The 12,547-nt window shown below is 35.4% G+C and overlaps 1 protein-coding gene across 2 annotated transcripts in view; it reads right to left on the minus strand.

The window, feature by feature from the left end:
* The window catches only part of TAB2 (TGF-beta activated kinase 1 (MAP3K7) binding protein 2), an 88,321-nt gene that overhangs the window by 51,994 nt on the left and 23,780 nt on the right, over positions 1-12,547 (minus strand). The window contains exon 2 of one of the 2 annotated variants that reach the window (XM_032651203.1): positions 11,455-11,603. The exons of the other annotated variant lie outside the window; for it this stretch is intronic. The gene's annotated coding sequence lies outside the window, so the exon portion shown is untranslated. The remainder of the gene's footprint in view (positions 1-11,454; positions 11,604-12,547) is intronic. 2 annotated transcript variants of the gene reach the window in all.

Below are 12,547 nucleotides of genomic sequence, written 5' to 3' on the forward strand. Positions count from 1 at the left end.
GCAAAAATAAAATAACAGAAACACACCAAGTTAGTCACCTAAATGCTACTTACTTTAAGTTACCTATCATGTTCAGATTTAGTGTTAGTTAAAAGCTTAAAGGGAAAAGGATTATGTTACCAGAAAATGTATTTCTCAACTTTATAAGCCTACAGTAATTTATTTTCTAAAGAAAAACAGTAAATATTAATAACTGAAGTAACATAATGATCCACATTACTTCCTTTTAAAAAAAAATTTCCCAATTTCCTCATTTAATACACTGCCTCAAGTTCATTGAATGTTGACCATTTCTTATGGTTAAAAGGCTTACCCGTTATAAGTTCCTCTAAAAGGAATGTGCAAGTCAGCCACACTTGGCAATTTAGGTATTGTGGTTTTGTGGTGAGTGCTACCATTTTCTAAGGATCAAGAAAAGTGCAATAAATCTAAGGCAGAATGGTTATAATCCATCAAAACATATTATATAACTAACTACCTTGTGCGTATTTTCCAATTCATACCCCATTATTATCTTTCAATACATTAGGGCTTTAAGATGGAAACAAAGTTACTTCTGAGTGAGCCCCTTTTAATGTAATTTTTGGATAATGCATCCTGTATGCAAATATCTTTAAAAGAAAACATGATATAAATATGTGATATGATAATAAGCTCCTATTTATGGGTAAAAGGGGAAAAAAAAAGAGGAGAAAAAGAAATGAAAGCACTTGAAAGAACCAGTTTACATCTTACATCAACCATAAACATTTGTAATGAACTAACAGTCTCAGTGACATGTGAAAATTATAATAATTTGGTTAAAATATTAATCTAGAATGGCATTTTAAGATGAAGATTCAGAGAAAGTTATAAGAAGTTTCACCATCTCCATGTAGTTTCAACCCCTTCCTTGACCCCTGTTTTTTCTGTTCATCTCATCTAACTTTGCCCCTCTTCTTTCTACTGTCATGGCCCTTAGCTGACTTATCCCCAGTGTAGACTGCTGGCCAGATGCTAGGTATCTGTGTGTGTTATGGCACTGAGAGTGTGATGGTTAACTTCATGAGTTAGACATAGTATAAATGGACAGTTATTCTTAATCTCCAAAACCTTTAATAACTAACAAAAAGTTAAATCAGTAATTTTAAAATCATATACATACACTTGATTGGTAATTGACAACTGTGGTGAATCATGAGACTGCTAAGCCTGCGAATGGAGAAAGTACATAAGGATCTATGTGCAAAGGAAAACATTGAAAAGAAAGATTTCATTACTATAACAGTATTCAGAATCTTCAAAAGAAATTATAGTGTATTTAAAATGAGTGGTTAAAACAGTAAAACAATATTAAATTGAATCAACTCTCTAAAATAAAGTAATTTTGTTTTTTGTTATGTACCAGTCTTTCAAATCTAACACTACAAAACTGTTGAAAAGATGGCTATTAATCTTGTTATAGTTATGGGGAATGAATTTTATATTAGATGGTCAAGAATAATCTCAAAACTGTACAGAAACTTCTATCTCAGCAGATTTATTACATATAAATCTACTTCACAATTCTTCAAACAATTATAGATACCCTTAGAGAATACTCAATATTTTTAATTGTATAATATAGTTGAATAAAGAACCAGAAATCTCATTATACAATGCTTATCCATAAATCTAGAGACTTCCATAATAAGAAATATGAACTGCAAAAATATATGAAAGTGATCATCTACTTCATATTTTGATTTATGAAATGACACATTTTCTAATATATTATTGTTATATATTATATTTGCATATGTACTATATAGTATACATATTTTGCTTACTCAATAAACATTTGCTGAGTGTCTACTAGTCACTCTATATGATAATGGGTGCTGAAAATATTAAAATTAATAAAAGCACAGTTGCCTCCACTCAAGAAATTTACATTGTAGTAGGGGAAGACAATACATCAACAAGTAAATATAATAACTGAATTGTAACTGAGTTGTGCTCCAGTATACATGGGAAACAAAGAAGGGACCCATCAATTCTGAGGGAAGTGGAGGGTTTATGGAAACGATTAATTAAAGAAGGCAACACCGAGACAGCGGAAGCAAGAACTACAATCCTGCAGCCTGTGGAACAAAAACCACATTCACAGAAAGATGGACAAGATGAAAAGGCAGAGGGCTACGTACCAGATGAAGGAGCAACATAAAACCCCAGAAAGACAACTAAATGAAGTGGAGATAGGCAACCTTCCGGAAAAAGAATTCAGAATAATGATAGTGAAGATGATCCAGGACCTCGGAAAAAGAATGGAGGCAAAGATGGAGAAGATGCAAGAAATATTTAACAAAGACCTAGAAGAATTAAAGAACAAACACCTAGAAGAATTAAAGAACAAAAAAACAGAGATGAACAATACAATAACTGAAATGAAAAATACACTAGAAGGAATCAATAGCAGAATAACTGAGGCAGAAGAACGGATAAGTGACCTGGAAGACAGAATGGTGGAATTCACTGCCATGGAACAGAATAAAGAAAAAAGAATGAAAAGAAATGAAGACAGCCAAAGAGACCTCTGGGACAACATTAAACACAAAAGCATTCACATTATAGGGGTCCCAGAAGGAGAAGAGAGAGAGAAAGGACCTGAGAAAATATTTGAAGAGATTATAGTTGAAAACATCCCTAACATGGGAAAGGAAATAGCCACCCAAGTCCAGGAAGCACAGAGAGTCCCAGGCAGGATAAACCCAAGGAGAAACACACCCAGACACGTAGCAATCAAATTGACAAAAATTAAAGACAAAGAAAAATTATTGAAAGCAACAAGGGAAAAATGACAAATAACATACAAGGGAACTCCCATAAAGTTAACAGCTGATTCCTCAGCAGAAACTCCACATGCCAGAAGGGAGTGGCATCATATATTTAAAGTGATGAAAGGGAAGAACCTACAACCAAGATTACTCTACTCAGCAAGAATCTCATTCAGATTCAACGGAGAAATCAAAAGCTTTTCAGACAAGCAAAAGCTAAGAGAATTCAGCACCACCAAACCAGCTCTACAACAAATGCTAAAGGAACTTCTCTAAGTGGGAAACACAAGAGAAGTAAAGGACCTACAAAAACAAACCCATAACAATTAAGAAAATGGTAATAGGAACACAGATATCGATAATTACCTTAAACATGAATGGATTAAATGCTCCAACCAAAAGACACAGGCTTGCTGAATGGATACAAAAACAAGACCCATATATATGCTGTCTACAAGAGAACCACTTCAGACCTAGGGACATACACAGACTGAAAGTGAGGGGATGGAAAAAGATATTCCATGCAAATGGAAATCAAAAGAAAGCTGGAGTAGCAATACTCGTATCAGATAAATAGACTTTAAAATAAAGAATGTTACAAGAGACAAGAAAGGACAATACATAATGATCAAGGGATTAATCCAAAAAGAAGATATAACAATTACAAATATATATGCATCCAACATAGGAGCACCTCAATACATAAGACAACTGCTAAGAGCTATGAAAGAGGAAATCAACGGTAACACAATAATAGTGGGGGACTTTTAACACCTCATTTACACCAATGGACGGATCATCCAAACAGAAAATTAATAAGGAAACACAAGATTTCAATGACACAATAGACTAGCTAGATTTAATTGACATTTATAGGACATTCCGTCCAAAAACAGCAGATTACACTTTCTTCTCAAGTGCACAAGGAATATTCTCCAGGATAGATCACGTCTTGGGTCACAGATCAAACCTCAGTAAATTTAAGCAAGTTGAAATCATATCAAGCCTTTTTCTGACCACAACGCTATGAGATTAGAAATCAATCACAGGGAAAAAAACCCGAAAAAACATAAACACATGGAGGCTAAACAATATGTTATTAAATAACCAAGAAATCACTGAAGAAATCAAAGAGGAAATCAAAAAATACCTAGAGACAAATGACAACAAAAACAATATGATCCAAAACCTATGGGATGCAGCAAAAGCAGTTCTAAGAGGGAAGTATACAGCAATACAAACCTACCTCAAGAAACAAGAAAAATCTCAAATAAACAACCTAACCTTACACCTAAAGGAACTAGAGAAAGAAGAACAAACAAAACCCAAAGTTAGCAGAAGGAAAGATATCATAAAGATCAGAGCAGAAATAAATGAAATAGAAACAAAGAAAATAATAGCAAAGATCAATAAAACTAAAAGCTGGTTCTTTGAGAAGATAAACAAAATTGATAAACCATTAGCCAGACTCATCAAGAAAAAGAGGGAGATGACTCAAATCAATAGAATTAGAAATGAAACAGGACAAGTAACAACTGACACTGCAGGAATACAAAGGATCATGAGAGATTACTACAAGCAACTATATGCCAATAAAATGGACAACCTGGAAGAAATGGACAAATTCTTAGAAAAGCACAACCTTCCGAGACTGAACCAGGAAGAAATAGAAAATATAAACAGACCAATCACAAGCACTGAAATTGAGACTGTGATTAAAAATCTTCCAACAAACAAAAGCCCAGGACCAGATGGCTTCACAAGCAAATTCTATCAAACATTTAGAGAAGAGCTAACACCTATCCTTCTCAAACACTTCCAAAATACAGCAGAGGGAGGAACACTCCCAAACTCATTCTACGAAGCCACCATCACCCTGATACCAAAACCAGACAAAGATACTACAAAAGAAGAAAAGTACAGACCAGTATCACTGATGAATATAGATGCAAAAATCCTCAACAAAATACTAGCAACCAGAATCCAACAACACATTAAAACGATCATACACCATGGTTAAGTGGGATTTATCCCAGGGATGCAAGCGTTCTTCGCTACATGCAAATCAATCAATGTGATACACCATATTAAGAAACTGAACAATAAAAACCATATGATCATCTCAATAGATGCAGAAAAAGCTTTTGACAAAATTCAACACCGACTTATGACAAAAACTCTCCAGATGGGCTTCCCTGGTGGCGCAGTGGTTGAGAGTCTGCCTGCTGATGCAGGGGACACGGGTTCATGCCCCGGTCTGGGAAGATCCCACATGCCGTGGAGCAGGCCCATGAGCTATGGTCACTGAGCCTGCACGTCTGGAGCCTGTGCTCTGCAATGGGAGAGGCCACAACAGTGAGAGGCCCGCGTACGGCAAAAAAAAAAAAAAAAAAAAAAAACAACTCTCCAGGAAGTGGGCATAGAGGGAACCTACCTCAACATAATAAAGGCCATACATAACAAACCCACCAAAAACATCATTCTCAATGGTGAAAAACTGAAAGCATTTCCTCTAAGATCAGGAACAAGACAAGGATGTCCACTCTTGCCACTATTATTCAACATAGTTTTGGAAGTCCGAGTCACGGCAATCAGAGAAGGAAGAGAAAAAAGGAATAAAAATTGGAAAAGAAGAAGTAAAATTGTCACTGTTTTCAGATGACATGATACTATACACAAAGAATCCTAAATATGCCACCAGAAAACTACTAGAGCTAAACAATGAATTTGGTAAAGTTGCAGGATACAAAATTAATGCACAGAAGTCTCTTGCATTCCTATATACAAATGATGAAAAACCCGAAAGAGAAATTAAGGAAACACTCCCATTTACTATTGCAACAAAAAGAATAAAATACCTAGGAATAAACCTACCTAAGGAGACAAAAGACAAAAGAAAACTATAAGACTGCTGAAAGAAATTAAAGATGATACAAACAGATGGAAAGATATACCATGTTCATGCACTGGAAGAACCAACATTGTGAAAATGACTATACTACCCAAAGCAATCTACAGATTCAATGCAATCCCTATCAAATTACCAATGGCATTTTTTACAGAACTAGAACAAAGAATCTTAAATTTTGTATGGAGACACAAAAGACCCTGAATAGCCAAAGCAGTCTTGAGGGAAAAAAATGGAGCTGGAGGAATCTGACTCCCTGACTTCAGACTATACTACAAAGCTACAGTAATTAAGACAATATGGTAGTGGTACAAAAACAGAAACACAGATCAATGGAGCAGGATAGAAAGCCCAGATATAAACCCACACACCTCTGGTCAACTAATCTATGACAAAGGAGGCAAGGATATACAATGGAGAAAAGACAGTCTCTTCAATAAGTGGTGCTGGGAAAACTGGACAGCTACATGTAAAAGAATGAAATTAGAACACTCCCTAACACCATACACAAAAATAAACTCAAAATGGATTAAGACCTAAATGTAAGACTGGACACTATAAAACTCTTAGAGGAAAACATAGGAAGAACACTCTTTGACATAAATCACAGCAAGATCTTTTTTGATCCACCTCATAGAGTAATGGAAATAAAAATGAAAATAAACAAATGGGACCTATTGATACTTAAAAGCTTTTGCACAGCCAAGGAAACCATAAACAAGACAAAAAGACAACCCTCAGAATGCGAGAAAATATTTGCAAACGAATCAACAAAGGGTTAATCTCCAAAATATATAAACAGCTCATGCAGCTCAATATTAAAAAAAAACAAACAACCCAATCAAAAAATGGGTAGAAGACCTAAATAGACATTTCTCCAAAGAAGACATACAGACGGCCAAGAAGCACATGAAAAGGTGCTCAACATCACTAATTATTAGAGAAATGCAAATCAAAACTACAATGAGGTATCACCTCATACCAGTTAGAATGGGCATCATCAGAAAATCTAGAAACAACAAATGCTGGAGAGGGTGTGGAGAAAAGGGAACCCTCTTGCACTGTTGGTGGGAATGTAAACTGGTACAGCCACTATGGAGAACACTATGGCGGTTCCTTAAAAAACTAAAAATAGAACTACCATATGACCCAGCAATCCCACTACTGGGCATATATCTAGAGAAAACCATAATTCAGAAAGACACTTGCACCCCTATGTCCACTGCAGCACTATTTACAATAGCCAGGACATGGAAGCAACCTAAATGCCCATTGACAGACAACTGGATAAAGAAGATGTGGTGCATATATACAATGGAATATTACTCAGCCATAAAAAGGAACAAAACTGTGTCATTTGTAGAGACGTGGATGGACCTGGAGACTGTCATACAGAGTGAAGTAAGTCAGAAAGAGAAAAAAAAAATCACATACTAATGCATATATGTGGAACCTAGAAATATGGTAAGATGAACTGGTTTGCAGGGCAGAAATAGAGACACAGATGTAGAGAACAAATGTATGGACACCAAGGGGGGAAAGTAGTGGGGAGGATGGTGGTGGTGGGATGAATTGGGAGATTGGGATTGACATATATACACTTACATGTATAAAATGGATAACTAATAAGAACCTGCTATATAAAAAAATAAATAAAATTCAAAAAAAAGAATGATGACATGAAAAACAAAACGATCACAAGATTATAATTAAAAAAAAATAAAATAAAGAAGGCAACACCTAAGCTGGGTCTTGGAAGATAAAAATGTGTTCGCTAGATTGTCAGGCAAGAGGGAAAGAATATTTCAAACATAAGTAGTTGTCTGGGAAAAGACTTTAAATGCATGGCAAGTTTGGAAAACCACAAGAAGCTGGTTAATGTTGAAGTGCAGGGAGTGAGACTAACAGCAAAAAAGTATGATAAAGGAAGAGGCTGAAGAAGTAGGGTAGGCACAGGCATATCATAGATGATCTTAATTGCTTTCCTCTGCACCATATGTGCTGAATCCCACAAGTCAGCAAGAACAACATGCCTCTCACTTTCCAGATTCAGATAATTTATCTCTGAAGTTCCAAGCCCTGCCTGGTTCTGTGACATTCCACCAAGTCCCAGAGGTGGGCATGCATTCATTCAGCAACACTCACTCTGTTCCATTTAGCAGTGTATAAGCTGCAGTGGAGATCAGGAGGAAGTGCCTAAAACTTAGGAATTAAGGAGAGGCAGGAGAAACTTCACAAAGAATGTAGTGCTTGAACTTAGCCATTACAGATGAATCATAAAAGTCTTGCAGGAAAGAGGGAAGACATATGGGAACATATGTATATGTATAGCTGATTCACTTTGTTGTAAAGCAGAAACTAACACACCATTGTAAAGCAATTATACCCCAATAAAGATGTTTAAAAAAAAAAAAAAAAAAAAAAGTCTTGCAGGATTATCACTGACTACTGTTTGTGTTGCGGGAAAGACCATGAAAGAATAAATTTGAAGAATTATAGCTGTAGTGTAGAAGGGTAAGTGAGATAAGGCTAAAAAGGTGGAAAGTTTTCAGTGAAAAATGTACAGATTCTAGATAATGTAAAAGATCTAAGAAAATTATAGTGGCCTGGAACTTTCTCATAAATATGATCTACTTTTTGGTTCACCTTGATATCTGGGATCCATTCCACAAACACTGCCCACTCTAAGCCTGGTAATGTGTTCTAAACATGCAAAGGTGAATAAAATATGGTCCCTGCTTCTGAGATTATAAATTAGTAGAATTCAGATTTATATTGGACTTCTTATAGTATATATTTGTTACCTATCTTACTTCATCCTCCCCACATGTGAAGCAGAGAAGACAACGGGTAAACCATTTTTTTTTTCTTTTTAACTGAAGAGAATCATGGAAAGACGTATTAAGAGATATATCTACAGTTCCAACTAAGTCAGTAGCAGAGCAGTATTCTAGGACAGCAGTTCTCAACTGTGGTGTCACTACCCAGTGCTAGCGCAATCAGTTGTAAATGAAATTTGTTGCTGATCATTAAGTACCAGAGCTCTATCTATAACAATATAAAGTATCTAACCTATGGACAAACACATGTGTTTAAAGAGGAGCATATAAGGATGTCACTGGAGTGTATATTACTAAAAGAACAACCTGAATGACCATCGAGGAATGAATAAATAAATTACTGTATAGCAATACTAAAGAACATCATACAACTTTTTTTTTTAAGTGGAGTAAGATATCCAAGTAATTATATGCAAAGACCTATAAGACATTACTGAATGAAAAAAGATGCAAAACCCGTGTATAATGATACCCTTTGTGTTAAAAAAAAAAAGGATACAAAAAAACTTTTAAACAGATTATTTTTATATGAACGCACAGGAAATGCTCTGAAAGGATACACACTAATGAGAGCCGGCTGGGTAAAGGGACACATGGATGGAAGATGGACCAAGGAGATTTAGTCATCTCTGTTATGTCTGAATTTTTCATAAGGATATATATTCATGTATTACTTGTATAATTAAGCATAAACAATTGAGCTTAAAGCAGAATATTTTCCCTATAAAGTTATTTCCTACATATCTCCCCATAACACTACTTGTATTCTCCTACCCACTACTTGTGGGTAGGAGAGTAAGAGCAGGATAGAAAGAATTATTTGCAAGTACCTGAACTGAGCCAACTCAATGTACTTTCAGATAACTCAAAGCCTATGTTATCAATGCTGAAACCGTTACTGATACAGTTAGCAACTGCAACAACGCTCAATCATCAGGAGTCTTGACAGACGAGATTTAAACGTCCATACATAAAGGTGGACAAGAGCACTCGCCTCTGAACCTATAGCATAATCACTCTGGTTTAGCACTCACTACAGGTTGGGCTCTGTGATGAACGCTGTTAACCTGTATTATTTCAATTATTTCTTACAACATTCCTGTAAGGATTAAATGAGAAACTGCAGGTAAAACTCTTCACACATAATGCCCAATCACATAACAATAAGTGTTGTCCTTTATAGGTGTTCCTACTGCCTAATCTCTAACCTTATCAATTACTGTACTGCAGTCAGCTTTTCAAAAGCCTCACTGACTTAAGTGTGCCAATGCTAAGAAACCTGCAATGGATTCTCATTACCTACTGAACTAAATCCAAACTCCCTCATCAGACATTTGAAAGCATGTGTGACGCAGCTCCATCACCCATCATATTCCTCCTGTACCGTACTATTCTGTAGGCACATTGGAGTGCTCACAACTTTCAGAATATATTATATACTCTGACTTCCATAACTTAGGAGTACTCTTGTCACTCTTGCTAAACAGTTCTATCTACTCTTCAAGGTTCTGTAGAAATATTACCTTCTCTACAAAGTTGATTCTCTCTGGCACTCTCAAGTACATTGCTTGCACCTCTATTATGATACTTTTTTTGTATCACTTGTTTGTAAACTGACTGAAAGCAAGTTTTATTTATTTTTACATCCCTACTGTGCCTAGCACAGTGTTTTATACACAATTTGCATTTAATAATGTAGAAAACTTTCACCATTACTCATAGCCCCAGTGATAACCAGTACAACTTGAAATTCTGAAGCAATTCTCTCTAATTTCCCCTTCAATTCACCTACCAGTGGTAATGACCCTATAGTAACTCTGGTAGTAACTCTTTCCAGTCCTAATTCAACACTCAGTGAGATATAATTATTTCCATACCAAACAAATGAAGTGGCACATAATCAGTGACCTAATGCTGACAAGACTGGCTGACATTAAATTCATTACGCATTAACACTGGAGGAAGGAATACAAAGCATAAGCTAGAATATTGGAATCATCTTTTAAAATCACAACTGGGATATAAAATTCCTCTGTTCAATTTTGGGTAATCTCTAACCTAACTGAATTGAACTTTAAAATCAAAGGATGTGTAAGGTCATCTACCCATTTAGTAAATAGAGTCACCTTTTATGGATTAATTATTTCTAAATCTATACAAATTGGTAAAAGCAGTAAATGTCCTTAAAAGCTAAGTGACCTCAGCCCTCTAACCATTCATAAGTGGTTTTTTCTCGGTTAAAATCTAAGGTAGCAAGAGACCTTAGTTTTTAGTTTTGTTGTTAAATTTCACGACATTCCAACTACTAATGACTTTGGTTTCTTTTGAGCAATCAAGTAAAAACATAGCAAATACTAGTTATATACTTACATTTAAAATATAATTAAATTCTTCAGGCGAAAGTATTACATAATACGTTACTTGGTTCTATCCAGGAATCTTCTTCCAATTTTTAAAAGCCATATTAACTCTTTATGTGAAGGCATTCGTAGTGCAGAACAGTTGAGGATCTCAGGACAGAGAACTGGTTTCATTTAATTCTCTAAACTACTTGTACCATATGTGAACCTCTTAAAGGAAGACAGTTTTGTTGTTACTGTTTACTTTTCAATGAAGACCAGAGTACCTTTTGGAGATTTACAGGGCTTAACTCAATAGCATGTCAAATTTATTTTTCTTAAATGGTTTTTGCATTAGTTTGCTACTACTAGCAAACAAGTTAAATTAGAAATATTCAGGCAAAGGTACATTAAAGTCAATACTAGCTGCATGTTATCTAGGTGTTAGGGATGTTACCAAACTTTAAAGCAAGATGACCACAAGTTTTGAAAGTAAAGTGTTGGTTATTATAGATTTCATAGTAAGGCAGTTACATGGCTAAGCTTGGCTGGTACCATGGACTTTAGCATACCTGGAAATAGAAAAATTCAAATGGTAGCTGTTCTTGATTGGCCCATTGCCATTTTTGCAGCTTACAAATTTTTAATTAAGTAACTGCAGTGAGCTCATCTCTACTGGATACTCCTTTTCCAGGGCAGGTCCAGGAACTGGGTCTGGAGCCTTGAAAGCAGAAGAGAAACTAGAGTAAACTAGAGGTAGGCAGAACAATAAACGTGACCAGATAACATTGAGATCTAATAGCAGTGAGGTAGTCCCCAATGTCTCTCACATGAAATATTCTTAAGTGGAAAAGAATCTCTTAAATTACAAGTTACCAGAAGATGCTATTTGCATTAGTTCAGTCATTGTCTTAATCTACACAACTCCACTCTGAACTCTTAATTCTAGAAACTAAAACAGTAGCCTTTATGAAATCTCTATTGGCTTTTAGCAATAGACTGCCCAATATGGGACCACAGAGTATAAAGAACGAGAAAAACAACAATAAATTCACTTTCATTGGTAAAACTGGAATTGTAAAGTCCTCATTTTCAGGTCAGTTTTCTCTTTTGCTATCTTATTTCCAATCATCTTCTAATTGTTCCCCTAATTTCCTACAATCAATTGTCAGAGGTTTCTTAAGAAATGCTTTATATATATCCAAGCAATGAACTGAATTTCAAGTTCCAATTTTTAAAAATACTTTGTAATTCTTAAAGAGGGAGGCAAAGAACAGCTCATAAGATGTGGTTCTTAACCACACTGGAAATTCTTTTTTCCATTACCACAACAGATTCAATGATTTTTTTTTTTTTTTTGGTTAGGTCCACATTATTTAAAAAAACACACACACGCAAAACTTGCAACTACAAAGGTTACAGAAATGGTAGGCTATTAAAAATGTTAGACTGTTGTACTAATTAGATTACTAGGGCCTGGAAATGATGTCCTTATGTTTGGTGAGCTGATACCCTTAGGAGTCTCTCTCTAAGAAACGAATCAATCCCACAGCAGTCAAAATAAACTGAACCCTCTGCTGCTGTCAAATGATGGCAGATTGTGAGAACTGTAACAGGACAAAAAAGTAGTGAAGACAAGGATTCAAAGAACTTAACTCCCTGCAT

This window comes from Phocoena sinus, chromosome 12, assembly GCF_008692025.1.
Source record: "Phocoena sinus isolate mPhoSin1 chromosome 12, mPhoSin1.pri, whole genome shotgun sequence".
Classification (NCBI taxonomy): domain Eukaryota; kingdom Metazoa; phylum Chordata; class Mammalia; order Artiodactyla; family Phocoenidae; genus Phocoena; species Phocoena sinus.